The following is a 16,520-nucleotide window of genomic DNA, read 5'->3' as shown; positions in this document are numbered from 1 at the left end:
TTATTAAAGCAACTTTCTTAAGTCATAAGAAGTTCTCTTATATTTGCTGCAGTGTTTACAGGTAAGTCACCAAATCTGTACTGATCACTTACCTTCCCGAAACCGCCCTCTCCAATAATCCTGTGGTAGGTTAAACCCTCCAGTATATGAGGGGCAGCCGATGTCTCCGGGGGGCTGACTGGAGGGGTCCCACTTACACCTTGTGGCATAAAGAGAAATCAGATTTATTGACTGATATAAACATAGATATTTGGCATCTTTCATTTAAAGGTTTGAGATAAATATAGCATAGAAAGTATTTATATCCTATTTTCACATAGTATCTGGTAAGAATATTGGCCCTGATTCAGACCCACTCGCGAGCGGCTGTCCGCTTGCAAGTGGGTCAATGTTCTGCACTGAGCATGCGCACGACAGAGGGAGCTCCGTCGTGCGCATGCGCCAGACGCGACGAGCGAAGGAAAGTCCTTCGCTCGTTGTGTCTGATCAAAGGGGGCGTGCTGTCGATGTTGATTGACAGCACGCCCCCTTTGGTGGGCGTGCCGGGGGCGTGCCTCCCTGACGGGGGCGTTCCCATGGGAACGCCTCCCGTCAGAAGTCGGCCCACTGACATCACTAGTGATGTCAGTGGGAGTGATTTTGTCTCTGATAGAGCCAAAATGACTCCGGAGCTTGTGGTTGAAAACCTCAACCGCAGGCTCCGGCTCGCAGTTTCGATGGTCGCGATGGTCGCGACCTTCGCGGCAATCAAACTGCACGCTCATATAGGCTGTGGGTGGTGACCCACAGCTATATGAGCGTCCAGGAGGACGCTCCATTTTTATGGAGGGCGGCCCTCATTCAGAGCGTGCGCTCTGCTCAGAGCGTACGGCTCTGAATGAGGGCCATTGTTATGTTGCCTAATTATGTATTGTTATTGTATAAAAGAAACTAATTAAATACATTTAAATAATAAAAAATAGCTGCCAGCATTGGATAGGACAATGTAACAACAGCAGAGGTACTGTAGAATAGTAATAACAAGGTATAAAGGTGTTACAGAGAGTTACGTGATAGGGAAAGAATGTGAATGGTTGCTATGGGCAACATCACTTCTAAAACTAATTTCTAAAAACTGTTACTGTAGCAATTTTACCCCCTAGAGTAAGGGGGTATCAGCGGGGATAGCTAGTTACAGCCCTGCCTGTTAGGCCTCATTTACACACCACCTTAAAAGTACAGGCATAGTATTTTCTTACTATGTTCATCACATATAGAATAAACTTACAGTGCAGCAGCTCCCCCATCACTGATGCTTACGGCAGCAATAACGCAATAGTGCAGTAAAATGCATTAAAATTCCCTGTGCCAAGAACAGCGCACATCAGCGCCTATGTGGGAATAAGCCTTATTAAGGGTTAGACACAATGGAGAGTGTAAAGGGCAGAGTTTGTAGGTGTTACATATAATATTAGGGTGATGGAGTCTGTACAAAGCTCCACATTTTCAGATTTATTACAAATTTTCCAGAAGTTGAACAAATATTTATAGTCTTAATCTTAATAGAACTTTCCATAGTAATAAAATTAGAGATCAGTGTTACTACAGAAATGCACCAATTTGGCTGCTAGTTCACAATGATTTAGCTGTAAAGTGTTTGCTGTGCATTTAGGACCTGAGTTACAGTTGGGACATGAGAGCGTTATGTACGTTATCATGTCACCGTATTACGTCAGACCTGTGCGCTCTGTAGCCATATGCTCAGCGCTTACACACAGGAGGTGCAGGAGCTACACTTACCATGTAAGTACTAACTTATACCTCACTTACTTCTCTATTACATTACATGTGGGGGGAGATATATTAATCCTTCTAAAGAGAAAACAGAAGTCCATAGCAACCAATCAGCTTCTGTCATTTTAAAGCTTATTGGTTGCTATGGGCAACTTCTCCACTTTTTATCTTTAGAAGGTTTGATACATCTCCCCCTTATTAGTGTTTTCAAGCAAAAAATCTTTTTACCTGCTGTTCCCTTTTTAAACTTCTTTTGATGGTCTGGGTCCTCACTTTTATAAGATCTTTTCTTGCCTCTCTGAGCTGTGAGCTCTATGATGGGCACACTGGGTCCCTCTCCTGGGCTGTCATGTCTCAGCTCCTCCTCTTTCTTTTTCTTATTGGTGTCACTCTCCCCGGTATTGTCTGATGGTCTCTTTATAGCGGCCCTTTTACTGATGGTGCTGTCTAACTTGAGCCTTTTATTTGGAGCCTCATCTGGCTGCTTCGGTGATCTAGCCTGGCTCTTCTGGCTCTTCGAAGTCACCTCACTTTTATAAGATCTTTTCTTGCCTCTCTGAGCTGTGAGCTCTATGATGGGCGCACTGGGTCCCTCTCCTGGGCTATCATGCCTCAGCTCCTCCTCTTTCTTTTTCTTATTGGTGTTACTCTCCCCGGTATTGTCTGAGGGTCTCTTTATAGCGGCTCTTTTACTGATGGTGCTGTCTAACTTGAGCCTTTTATTTGGAGCCTCATCTGGCTGCTTCGATGATCTAGCCTGGCTCTTCGAAGCCACCTCAGTTTGCTGGATCTTCTCACACTGATGGTCCTCTCTCCCCTGAATATCTCCTCCCTCTGTGATATTGGGAAAGTTTCCTGTTCCCACACAGATATCCTTCTTATTACTCCTACTACTCTCCTTAATAGCAGACCTGTTGTTATCCGGTCGCCTTTTCCTCTTTCTTGATCTCATTTCAAGAAAAATCAGGAAAAATAAAGAAAAATTCGCTAAACACGAATAAAATCGCCTTCACACTTCAATAGGTGAAAACACACAAACCTATCTTATGCAGATAAACAACTGAGCCAGCAGCTCTATGACATCATAAAGCACCTTTGTGACATCACCAGCTGCTGTAGGCCCAGTGTCACTGCCTGTTACCCACAGTCTCTATAATACAACCATGTTTATATAAATTACTGGTGGGCCCTGTCCCAAGCACTATGATGGGAATCTTTGGGGCTGTGTCCAATGTGTCACCCAAATCTCATATGTAATTACTGTACTTATTTTGCCTATCAGAGTCAGGTGATACCTGTCTGTCTGTACTGGCTGCTGTGATATATAATTCTCCCGGATCCCGCTAGAACTTCTGAGACCATTTTCCTATGTTCTTCCCTTCTCTGCCCTGACTTTCACTTATTATTAAGTTTAATAAAAAGAACAAAGCAAATAGGCTGCTATAGTGGGATACACAGGTTACACTCAGCTTTTATTTTGTAAAAGTAAAATTATACATAAAATTATTCATATTCATTTAAATATTGACATAATAGAGAAACCTTATGCTGGGTACACACTGCACAATATATTGTTTGTACACAGATAAACTATAAATTGTTCAGTGTATCTGTCCATGTGTACACATGATATGTTTATGAATGATACAGTATATCTGGAAGATATTGTTCACATCTACTCATGTGTACACACGGCCGTCCAACCCATATGATGGCCACAGGAACCAGTGACAATGACATCACAGCTGGTTTCTATGGCCAGACATATTGGGCCTCATTTATTAACGAGTCTTATCACCAAAACGAGTGGTAAATGTCACTGTGTATGATAAATGGTGCTCCAGCCAATCAGCTGCCAACTGTCAACTGTTAGAAAAATGACAGTTGGGAGCTGATTGGCTGGAGCACCATTTATCATACATAGTGACATTTACCACTCGTTTTGGTGATAAAACTCATTAATAAATGGGGGCCATTGTGTGGCCAATTGGTAAGTGTGTATGCTCACCAAAATTGGTCGGTCAGTGATCGGTGAGTCGGCAAAGTGTGTACCCTGCACTAGTGTCAAAAGATAGGAAATTGTGAAATAATAACTACTGTATCTCTATTCCTGTGATCGCTCAAAAACTTTCTGGGGCTGTTGCAGAGTTGGGTGCAATGCAAAAAAATAGGAATCGCTCTGCAGTTGCACCAGGACAAGCCGTATTGCACTGCAGGCACAATATAGTTAGAGATCAAAAGATTTACAACACCATCACTTTTTTTTCAATTTTAATTGAAATTTGCACAATTCAAGTCCACTTAATAACCTTACAGAGCGAAGCGGGGAGCTGTTACAGGATAAGGAAAAAAAGTTTAACTTAGCAAAAACAGCTGAAAAATAATGTGAATTTCAGAGTTATAAGAAAACACCTTTTTCAGGGAACAAACAATGGGCTAAGAACTTACAGCTGCAGCAATGACAAAGAGGCTTGCCTGGGCCATGATGTACCACCAGTGGTCTACTGAAGACTGGATGAAGGTCTTATGGGCTGATGAATTAAAATGTTAAATCTTTGGTTCATCATGCAGGGTTTTGTACGATGTAGAGTAAATGAAAGAATGGTTCATCAATATGTGGGGTTTATTTACTAAGCATCAGCTTGTAATAGCCACTTCCGCACATGTTTAAGCCAAAGATTTAAAAGGGCAATGCTTTTAATAGCACCATGCTCCATGTTTTGTAGTAAAAGCATTGACCATTTAAATTTCAGGCTGAAACACACCAGAAAGCAGCGGCTAGCTTAGTAAATAAGCCCTGTGACACCAACTGTCAATATATAGTGTAGGAAACGAGTGCGTCTGGGGCTCTTTTGCTGGATCGGAAATCAGCAACTTGCATGAAGTTACTGTCAGCTGGAACCACAAGGGTGACCTCAGCATTTTGCAGTGCCATGCAATACCCTCTGGTCTGTGCCTAATTGTTCAAGAGTTTATCCTGCTGCAATAACCTGGAACATATGTCCAGGCTATCTCAGAACTGCCTTCCGAGGAATAAAACTAGATGGTAGGCTTCATATCATGGAGTGGCCGCACAGTCTCTCGACTTAAACCCAATTTAGCTTATTTGGGATAAGTAAATACCAGCTGATGTGTCTAATACTCCATATATTCCATATACATTATTATTATATATCAGGATGTCCTCTGGGAGCATGAATATGTATAGTATATAAGGGGATGGCCTGTTGAATAGGATCTATCTCTGTTACTTTTCTCAGGGGGAACCCTGATGGTAAGTCTGGCCACTGGGTGACCCTAAAAATTGTTTTAATAATTAAGTTTGGGGAAAGGTATTATACATCGTTTATACGCTACATAGTTTGTGTTTAGGAGATGATCTATGATAAGAATTAGTTCTTTCAGGATTTGTCACGCCATCGCCATGGGGTAGTGGTAAAGGTGAGGACTGGTAGGGAGAATGACTAAGATTCAAATCCCAAAGAAGTCAGTTGTTTTTTACACTTATTTAAATTGAAAATATTTTTATTTGTAAGTGATTTTTTTAATGTTTTATCTACATTATATTATAAGACATGTGTGTATGTATTTCTATATGTAAATTGATTTTAGGAAATAACATTAAAATGTTAATGAATTAAATCCTTTTTTAAAATAGAAAGACTATGGTGCCTATTCATCCTTGTAGGCTGTATGGCCTCCGAAAATTTAGTATTGATCTTGCTGCGAGGGATACTTAAGTATCCAACTCGCAGCGGGGGATAGTTCACACCGGAGCAATTCATCTTTGCTCCGGTTATGGGACAGTTGCTCCGAAAAGCATCTTAAATGCAGCAGGGGGTGTCATACACCTCTTACTGCATTTGCATATTTGCAAGGACGGAACTGCACAGCTGCTTGTGTACAGCTTTACCATCCCTCCTCTGCTGACTTAGCTCCAGTATGCTGAATAAGGGCTCAGTCGTGAATTAAAAAAAACGGAATTCTCCCATAGAGAAATCCCGAGGGGAGGCATAGTGTTTAACGTGCTACATCTCAAAAGCTATAGGAAGTACCGAGCTGAAATCTGGCATGGAAAAGTAGAACTGTCGCTTGGTGCTGCATGACAAATTTCAGGGCAAAAACTTAAAAAATGAGGATTTGGGAGTAATCTAAATTTCCAATAGTCAGTTTTTTCTGACACTCTCAATTAGGACCACTTTTCTGCTGTTCTCTATGGGGGATTTTTGGGAAGGCATAAGTCAGGGTACAGGGAAAATTTAGACTTGGGGTTTGTCTTATTAGGTAGCTATTGTTACAGGGTAGGTGCTTTTGGGGTTCAGGTAAATTAGGAAGTTACAGTTTTTAAACTATTACATCACAAATTTGCCATTATACAGATAGGGTGCTTCAACTCAGTAGGTGCTTCCAGCAGGGGGTGTACTCACTGTGGCTTCACTTGGGTGCACAAAGATGGCTGTCCTTTGAAGGCAGTAGCGGTGGTTTGACTCGGGGGAAGGTAGCGGGTGTTAGCAGCGGTGATGCGGGCGTTAGCATGCGGGCGGTGGTGGTGCATGCTGCAGGACCCACGGGAGGTAACTGGCATTAGCAGCAGTGGTGGTGCAGGCGGCAGAGGTACAGGCTGTAGGACCCAGGGGAGGTAGCGGGTGTTAGCAGCAGATGTCTGCATCTGTGTGTAAATAAATGAACACATATGCACGGACCGGATCAGTGAGATCTGTCTGTGCCTCTGTGTTTAAAAAAAATTTAACCTGTGTGAAAAGAAAAAAAACATGGCGTGCCCCCCCCCCCACACCAAAAAGAACAACCAGCCCCGGGCTATGGAGACCCAGCACTGGTTGTGCTTAGTACAGGGGACGGGGCACCTACATTGTTTGTACTCTACAAACAATGTAGGTGTCCCCGTCCCCTGTATTAAGCACAACCAGCACTGGGCTTTTCAGAACCAGTCCTGGTTGCCAAAATACAGGGGACAAATTACGTATTCAGCGCAACCAGCACTGGGCTCTGAGCCTGTCCTGGTTCTGGAAATACAGGGGAAAATATGTGTGGGGTTCCCCTGTATTTACCAGAACCAGCACCAGATTCTTTCTAGTGGGGGAGGGGGTAATGCCACAGCCAGGGGAGCCCTTTCACCGGGGCCCTCAGCCACAGCATCACCCCTGACCACTAATCAGCCCAAGTCAGGGATCCCTGGGGAGCTGGGAACCCCCCAATAAAGGGGTCTTGCTCTCCAGGGCACCCCAGGCCCAGGCTGATAGCCCAGAGCCATCCCCGGCACCCCTGGATTGGTGGGTGCCATGTTGATTGTGAATAGTGTGATACATTTGATGATAGTGCAAATATTGTCTTTTGCTGTGGAATTACAGGTCCCAGCATGCCTCCCTCGCATGTTGATACTTGGAGAACCACAAGTACCAGCATGCGGGGCATTATGGGCCCGCAGGTTCCTGTAGTTCCACAGCAAAATAAATTTTAAAACAACCACAAGACACACACACTGTTGAAAGTAAAAATTTATTAAAACATACATGCACACACAAATGTTTTAGAAAAGAAGGAAAAGTCTGTGAGACTCGCGGGTGCACTCTAGGGTGAAACTTAAAGATGAGAGGGGAGGCTGGGCTGTCATTAGTACTGATGTTTACATAATGTTAAAAAATAACTTTTATTAGTATATCAATAAAACAAAAAATATGTAGTAACACAGTAATTAAAAAATAAAGATATAGGACCTCATTCAGAGTCGGTCGAAGCGGCCGCACGGTCGTATAGAAAAAGGGGCCGGATATGCAAATGATGCACACGCATGTTGCATCCCTAAGGTCGGATCGTTAGCTGGCCGACCAAGGGGTGTATGCGGTCGGATCGCTAAAAATACGCCCACATCTCGTACGCATAACACGTCATCTCCGGCTACATAAGGATTAATCGCGAGCATCGTATGCCATCGGAACTGGTCGTAGAGCTAAAGGTTGACCTGACCCTCTCTTAAGCTCTACGATCATGTCAGTGTAAAACCTCCCCTGTCACGTGTGCCATGACGCTACTTTGTTAATTATGCACTCCCTTAAAACGCCATTTGCATAATGAGGCACGCCTGCGTTCGGATCTCCACACCCCCGTTTTCAAGCACCTTCCCATGTTACCACCTACAAATGCCGCAATCTGTCACTCAAACTACCAACCTGGCGGTGTTCAAGGAGAGAGAAATTTCTGATCATAGCCGCTAGTTTGCGCACGCGCATTGCGAACCGTACGCATGCGCAGATCAGCGAACATCGGCTGCGTACGACCGTGCGGCCGCTTCGACCAACTCTGAATGAAGTCCATAGTGTGTATAGTAAAGAAAAGAGTGTGGATTAAAATAACCCTGATAAGGCCGCTGGGTAATGTAGTACTTATCCAGACATATTGTCTGGGTTTATTAATACAAGGGGTAAATGTATCTGCTCACTAATATCTGGCTTGAGTTTAGCTGTTTTCTGGAGCAGAGTTAATATGTTGTGTTATGCATCAATTGCAACATTAGTTTGCCTCTTGATACATTGTAATAACACTGTCTCTGATAGATATTTTAATTGTCTCAAAGTTCATACCTCTGTAGTGAGTATAAATCTGCATTTGACTATTTTGACAATAAACAAATCGAATAACCAACTTCGTCCGTTATTCAGTATGTTTTCTGTTATTAAACACACAACATATACTTAACCCTTGATTAGAAATAGATACCTGATAAAGTAATTGAGTTATTAAAGGTGATTGAATACTTCAATCATATGTTCTTTATAACTTGTTAATTGTGTCTACAATCATGTCGTTTAATTGCAGCACTCCAATTCCATACCATCAAAATATCATATCATTGGTGATAATAATTTTGTTATGATATTTGTCTGTGATTATGATCACATTATATACCCCCAATGTGTGACTTGTTTGTATAACCCCTAAAGCAAAACACATTTAATTGAAATAGAACCAAACCTGTTCATTCCATGTAGCATCCCCGGGCTTGGCAAAACAAAAAAACACAAATACCCGGACCCACTCTAAGGACAGTACTACCTGATTGATGGCTCAGCCGCAGGATTTCACTATAGAAATCCCGGTGCGGAGTGCTCATTGGCTGAGAGAGGCGAGCCTTCCACCTCTCAGCCAATGAGCGGTACTTCAGGTTATTTTCGTGCTCATTTAAAAAATATGGCACCTCAGCGCCATTTTTTAAATTCAAAGATGACTGCTGTGAGCCAATCGCCACCAGCGCTAGTGTACCATTTTGTTGCTCTTCTCCCTTGCAGGTGGCCCAATTTACTGCTCCCGTCCCTGATGGTTATTACATTTCACAAAACCTACTGAATTTCTACCATCCACACCGCTCTGTCTCCTCCCCCATCCACCCCACTCTTATCCAATCTGCGCAGCTCTATCTTCTGCATGTTGCATAGACTGGAATTTCATCATTTTTTTTAGTTTGAGTGGCAGAAATTCAGTAGGTTTTGTGAAATTTTAGTTCATGTCTAAGAAGCCTTAATGGGACATGTGAAACCTTAAGTATTTTTGTTTATGAAATATGTATACCGTATGTTACAATGTGTACCTATTGAGACCTATTGAAAATATCTGTATCCTTAAGTGACCATTGGTGAATAAGTGTACTCCTATGGTTGTCATGGATCATATTGTAAGTAAATATCAAAGTATTAACTGTAAAACTCTTTAATACTTGAAATCAGGAAGTTATAAGAACAGTTTATTATTATCATTCTCCAGCATTCTATTAAGTATCTTATGTACTTGTGCCATTTATAGTTATTATATGTGATGCTAATAGAGGGTACCTTTCATCTCTATACTTTGATAGAAGAACTGGGTCAGGTTACGGCCTAGGATCGGCAGTTACTCAGCCCAGCACCAACTTCCCCTGACTTCTCGAGCGGTCAGATGACAGGTGCGGTGGTGAGTGATGCGCTGAGGATTATGCCTTAGGTTCACTTCGACTCCCATGTGTGGCTCTGTGACTTGGTTACTGAGGTTGCCGTCATGGGCGAAGCCATGATAGTCTTCATCACCTGCCTAACCCTGCATCCAATGGTAGCATGGTTGTTGTCAGCTGACACTGTCCTCCAATAGACTGCTACCTTAGGGTATATAACTCGCTACTACTGGTGTATGCTTGCCATCACTTCGTTCCACGTTCCTTGCTTTTTCCCCTCTCAAGTCATTTCTAGTCTCTCTCTCCTGTGCCAGTGGTATGTCTGAGTTCCCAGCCCGTGAGCTCCGTCTAACATCCGAGTACAACTGCAGCTGTGCGTCTGGGATCTCAGCCTGTGTACTCAGAATAACATCCAAGTACCATTACAATGTCACTCTTTTGTGCCAGCGGTGCGTCTGGGTCCTCTGCCTGCGTACTCAGTACAACATCCAAATCCTGCCTAAGTGCCACTCTCCTGCTCTAGTGATGCGTCCAGGTCCTCAATGGGCCTTATTCATTGCCCTTCAGTGTACAACTCCTGGAAGTTATTCTACGGTGCCAATACAGTACCAGAGAGGTACAGAATCCTTGCTAGTGCTTCTCCCAGAAGTACATCCTCCTGGGCCTCATCAGTGTTATCTCCCTCCATTTCCCACTTGTATCGAATACCTGACCAAAGGGCTGTGACCTGCTTGCTGGGTGCAGCTAAACCCATATTCCGCTTGAAGGGGTCAATGGCGAACACCTCCCAGCAAGTTAGACTCCACACCTTTGGTCAGGTCTTGTCAACATCCGATACTTGTAGATGAGGAGGACATACATCCAGGCCCTTCGCCTCCGATTCCTTCCTCAATCCGGGACCTCAGCTTTCAGCTCCTCAGTAGGAGATCCTCCTGAGTCGAACGTGACAAACTGATTATGTTTTGGCTGCAATATTTATTTATTTATTTATTTCCAGTTATTTATATAGCGCACACATATTCCGCAGTGCTTTACAGAGAATATTTGGCCACTCACATCAGTCCCTGCCCCAGTGGAGCTTACAATCTATATTCCCTACCACATGCACACACACATACACATTAGGGTTAATTTTCTGTTGGGAGCCAATTAACCTACCAGTATATTTTTGGAGTGTGGGAGGAAACCAGAGTACCCGGAGGAAACCCACGCAAGCACAGGGAGAATATACAAACTCCACACAGGTAGGACCGTGGTGGGAATCAAACCCATGACCTCAGTGCTGTGAGGCAGTAACACTATATATTGATTAGAATTGCTGACATATCCAAATTTGAGGTGTTATCACTGAGAGTGTGTGCGCATTAACCACTCTAACTCATTTGTGAATTATCCTTTGCTGATGCATATGACGCTGATATGACAACATTGGGTAAAACCGCATTTTTTAGGACACTGAGGACACTTTTTCTGAAGTCTCTGTACATTCTCGGTATCGCCTGCCTAGTGAAGTGGAATCTAGATGGGATTTGGTACCGGGGACACACTACCTCCATCAGTTGTCTAAATCCCACTGCACTAATGGTGGATACGGGACGCACGTTTAACACCAACATAGCAGTCAAGGCCTCAGTTATCCGCTTTGCTTCAGGATGACTGCTGTCGTACTTCATCCTCCTCGCTAAGGAATGTTTTAGGGTCAATTGCTTAGTAAAAGAAGTAGTGGTGTTCCTACTTCCTCTCTGGGATAATGAACGACTCCCAGCAGCAACAGCAGCAGCGTCAGCAGTTGGCGTAGCAATGCAGGATCCTCCCGAGGAATCCCGGATAGGAGAGTCAGTCATGCCAGTGACATGGCCTGCAGGACTACTTCCGATCCTGACTGAGGAGGAAATTGACGAGGAAGGAGTTTACGGTGTGGTTTGCAGGCGATTGGATACAACTTATATCTACTAAATAATGCACAAAGAAAAAGGAGTATAACAGGGGCCAGACTTAACACAGTCTCCTTTGGTTCATTACTCAGTCTATATCCTTCGTGTACAATTTAAATCTTCTGAATTTCTCGGTATCACATGTGTCCAGGAACCAAAAAAATAAGAAAACATACAAAAAGAAACTTTCAGATATTGGCCCTCATTCAGAGTCTCTCGTAAGATGTCGCTTGCAAAAAGGGACCGGGTATGCAAATCAAGTGATCACTTTTTGCGCTGTAAGGACGCCCTCTATGTCTTAGTGAGCGACGGCAGTTAGCGTACGCTGGACTATAAAACCTCCCACCTCTCACTCTCAGCACACATCATCTCCAGGAAGAGGCTGATTAATCATGAACATCGAGGGCCATTGGAGCTGCTCGCAGCGCTAGGGGTTGACCTAACCTACCCCAAGCACTGTGAGCAGTTCAGGCTAAAAAACAACAAAGTCACGTGTGTGATGACGCTAATTATGCACGCCCTTTAAACGCCGTTTGGGTGGCCAGACACGCCTGCATTCGCACAACCACTCCCCCGTTTACAAGCACCTTCCCCTGTTACCACCCACAAACGGCACTATCTGTCACTCAAAGCAGCGGCCTGAAAGTGGCTTGTGAGCTAGCAAAATCAGATCGCAACGAATGACTTGCGCATGCGTACTGCGCATTATACGCATGCGCAGATGTGCGATTATCGCTCCCAGCGAGCGAACGTGCCCTAACGAGAGACTCTGAATGAGGTCCATAGTCCTTCGGGGAAATACTTCCACACAGCAAGAGTATTCAGCATAGCAATTTCTAGTGTAGTTATTACCAAGCTACATACCCCAACATACATAACTGCAAGTGAGGGAATTCCTATCTGGGTATCTTTTTATCCAATGGCAACACGATTCCTTAAAACAGTAAAGCAATCATTGGGTGCGTACCCTACTTACGGGCTGAAGATGGATCCTGATGCTTATCAAGGTTTCTTTTCCAACGATCTCATATAGGTTCTAAGTGATATAATCCAAATCCTCCTTCAGCTATCCCTCAAAGTATAAGATGATTTGGAGAACAAAGTATTATATCATGGAGTTTTTAATCCTTTTCTCAAAACACAAAAATAAAAAAATAATACCAAATACTAAAAACCTACAGTTAAAATTATCATCAACACTGATAAGGCAGTAAGACAGATAGGGGGGTAAAATGGACTCCAGTATTCCAAAACACACCACCCCTGCAATCAACTCCTACAGCCAGTAGTCAAAATAAGAGCCTAATCCAGATGAATAAAGTGTTGTTTTTGGGACACTTTATTCATCTGGGGTTGTTTTTGGGACACTTTATTCATCAGGGGTTGCTTTTGGGACACTTTATTCATCTGGTGGTTGTTTTTGGGACACTTTATTCATCTGGGGTTGTTTTTGGGACACTTTATTCATACCGCTCATGGTGACCCGCACGGTAGCAGTCATGCTGCTATGCGCTCTAACAGGGGTATTCAATATGGGTGCGATAACATCGTTTTTTGCGTTAATATCGCACTTTGTAACTTTTTTGCGTTAATATCACTGGTTTTAGTTTTACACCGTATTCAATTTCAAAGACTTATCGCAGTTTTGAAAAGTCTTTGATAAAAAACGGTGATAACATTTCACCATTGAATAGGTGTCGAAAAAAAGTGCAGAATTGGGGTTTAGGGGTGCAGGCTTAAAAAAAATATATTGGACATGGTGTGTGTGTTTTGTCTTTTTCTAACTTTATTTTACAGTGAAATTACAGGTGCCGCATGTCTGCTGGCACTTGTAGTTCCACAAGTGCAAAATGGCAGGCATGCTGGCACTTGTAGTTCCACTGTAAAGTACAATAGTGTTACATTATTTGGCCCCCCTATTACCCCCATACCCACCGCTCCAGGGGTATGGGGATGAGCCCCAGGCTTCAGCGTAAGCCTGTGGTGCTCGGGAGAGGGGGGACCCTTTTTTGGGGAGTCCCTAACTCCCTCGAGATCACCGGCTTGCGCTGACCGACTTGGGGTGTAATGCTTTGGACCTGGAGCCCCGGTGATTGGGTCTCCGGGCTGTGGCATTGCACCTCGGTCGGTTGGGTCTGGTGCTGGTCTTAAATATAGGGGGTACCGCATGTCGTTTTTGCCCCCTATATTTAAAACCAGCACTAGTCCCTACAGCCTGGTGTTGGTTTCTAAAATACGGTGGATCCCTACACATTTTGTTTCCTGTATTTTTAGAAACCACCACTGGCTGGCAAGCCTGGGGCTGGTTTGGATTTTGGGGGGAGACCTTATGTCATTTTTTTTTAAATTTTTTATTAATTTTTTTTACAGGTTAACTAAAACGGGAAATTTCGGGAAATATTCTAGGGACCCCCCTAAAGATGTCTAGACATGGGGGATCACTATGGGTACCCCCATTTTTAACACCTGAAGGAAGTCGGGGTTTCTAATAGCCGTGGCAGGGAAAAACACCTTGCAAAGCTATTTAAAAACCCGACTTTCTTAAGCAGGCAAAAACGGGGTTACCCATAGAGATCTCAGGACATCTTTAGGGGGGTCCCAGGCATATTTCCCGAAAATTCCCGTTTCCCGAAGAAGAAATTCCAATTTTTTGCCATTTTTGGGTAGTTTGATTTTGCAGTTTGAGGAGAAATAAGCAAACTACTGCTATTTTCAGGAAATCAAAGTCCCTTCCTTAATTTGTGTGTGTGCTCCATCATAGTATTGATGTTGGAATATGACCATACCAAAAAGTGGCAAAATACGCTCAGGATAAAAGGGGGTTATAAAAAAAAAAGCCAGTTTTTGCTTCAACCTTATCGCTGTCAGTTCCAATTTTTCCATATAAATACCAGGGATGCTTAGCTGCTATTTTGCACTGTTCTAGGCACAACAATCTGACATTGCAACTTATGCATTGTGGTTGGCCATTGTTTTAAAATAATTAATGTCACTGTAAAGGTGCATACACACACGATTTCTTGAACGATTATCGATAACTATATCGTTTATCATTCAATCGTTGTAAAAATTGTTCACTTTCTGAGTTAAAACGATGAACGATTATCGTTCATGCGCGTTCACATTTGTAGTTCAGTCAGACTGACAAACTCAACGATTTTCAGTAAGGGAATATGCAAAAATCGTTTGTAGTTCATAAAAATCGTTCAATATATTTAGTAAATGAACGATTTTCGTTAAGTTTTCCCTTGAAAAAATGAACGAAAACCGTTTACTAAAATTGTTCATTTACTAAATTGTTGTGTGTGTATGCAGATTTAGTATTTAATGCAATGTTTCTGTGTATGGTGATAACTGTTCTGTTGTGTGAAAACTTGCCCGTTACCAGGGCCGGATAATAGGCAGGCAACAATGGCGGTTGTCCCAGGGCCCCCACACATAGGGGTCCCCCACACACTGGACCTCATTCAGAGGCTGTCGAATGAAGCGATCGCTCTCTCTGAATGAGGGCGGCCGCTTCATTTTTGAAGTGCGGCCTCCTGGTCGTCAGTTAAGCTGTGGGTTACCACCCACAGCTTAACGACCGACCAGGTCGATGGTCGCGATGGTGATCACCATCGCAACAATCGGGGCTTATGACCAGACCCTAAGGTTGGGTCTGGGCACTCGTAAGCCCCAGGGAGCTTTCTGCTCTGATGGAGCAGGAAGTTCCCCACTGACATCACTGATGATGTCAGTGCGGCCACCCACAAAACGGTAGGCGTTCGTTAAGGAACGCCTCTGTTTTGGAAACCACTCCCCCAGACACGCCTACCAAACGGGGCAAGCTGTCGATCAACATCGACAGCCGCCCCTTTCGTAACGAGCTCCAGAACGACAGAGTTCCTCTGTCGCTCCGGGGCTTGCGCACGTGCAGTGCAGCCACTGCGTGTGCGTAGGACTAACCATCGAGTCGGTTACGAGCACATCGGCGCTTGCAACTGACTCTGAATGAGGTCCTCTGTCCCCGACCCCTGGCCACATCCCCCAGATGAAACATTTTTTTTCTCTTTTAACGGAGCCGCCTGCCGCGGCCCGCGATTAAGCTCTGCCCCTCCTGCCATTTGGCTCTGCCCTCTCTTCAAAGACTTGCGAATCGCGCTTGGCCAACATTTGCTGCTGCCTCTGACACCAGGAGGGGTAAGCAGTAATGTATATGTGAGTGTGTGTATATGTATATATGTACTGTATGTGTAGAGAAGTTATATCTGATTTGACTTTGTAATACCCAGTTTAGATCTGTACACTGATGCCTGTAAAATTAGGAATAGGTAGAGGAGTTAAATTTGGCTTAGCCTTGTGAAATCTAATAGTGATACATGTACTCAGGTTTTAAAACTGGGAATGTTAATACTATAATGTCTCACATCAACTGTTTATACACCCATTTTCTTTTTCTGTTATAAGTTACCCCTGATGCAGTCCTTATAAGGGCGAAATGCTTTGGGTTAAATTACCACTTAGATCTGTTCGTTTGGTTTAGTTCCATTGGTGTGAGCTCAAACCATAGGGTGCGCCAGTGTTTTTTTTTATTGTTTGCCTACCAGCGGTGTAAAATTCAAATCATTGTTATAAATCACTTGTGATGTAAATTTGAAAATATGAATGTATTTTATGGTATGATTTTTTTTATGTTTAATAAAAACAATCTTACTAACAGTGGCCTTTTGGCCTGTTATGTCTGGGTGTCTCTTGGTGCGAGGGTTTTATTGCAGTTAAGACCAAGGAGGGAACTAAAGGTGCCTACACACATGGCGATATTTTACCCGATATGGCCGATTCCGATGCATCTACAAGGCGTGGACCCAGAAGGTCATCTCAAGGTCAAACACAAA

Source organism: Taudactylus pleione, unplaced genomic scaffold (genome assembly GCF_031769625.1).
Source record: "Taudactylus pleione unplaced genomic scaffold, aTauple2 ptg000656l, whole genome shotgun sequence".
NCBI classification, from domain to species: domain Eukaryota; kingdom Metazoa; phylum Chordata; class Amphibia; order Anura; family Myobatrachidae; genus Taudactylus; species Taudactylus pleione.
This window is presented reverse-complemented; position numbering follows the sequence as displayed.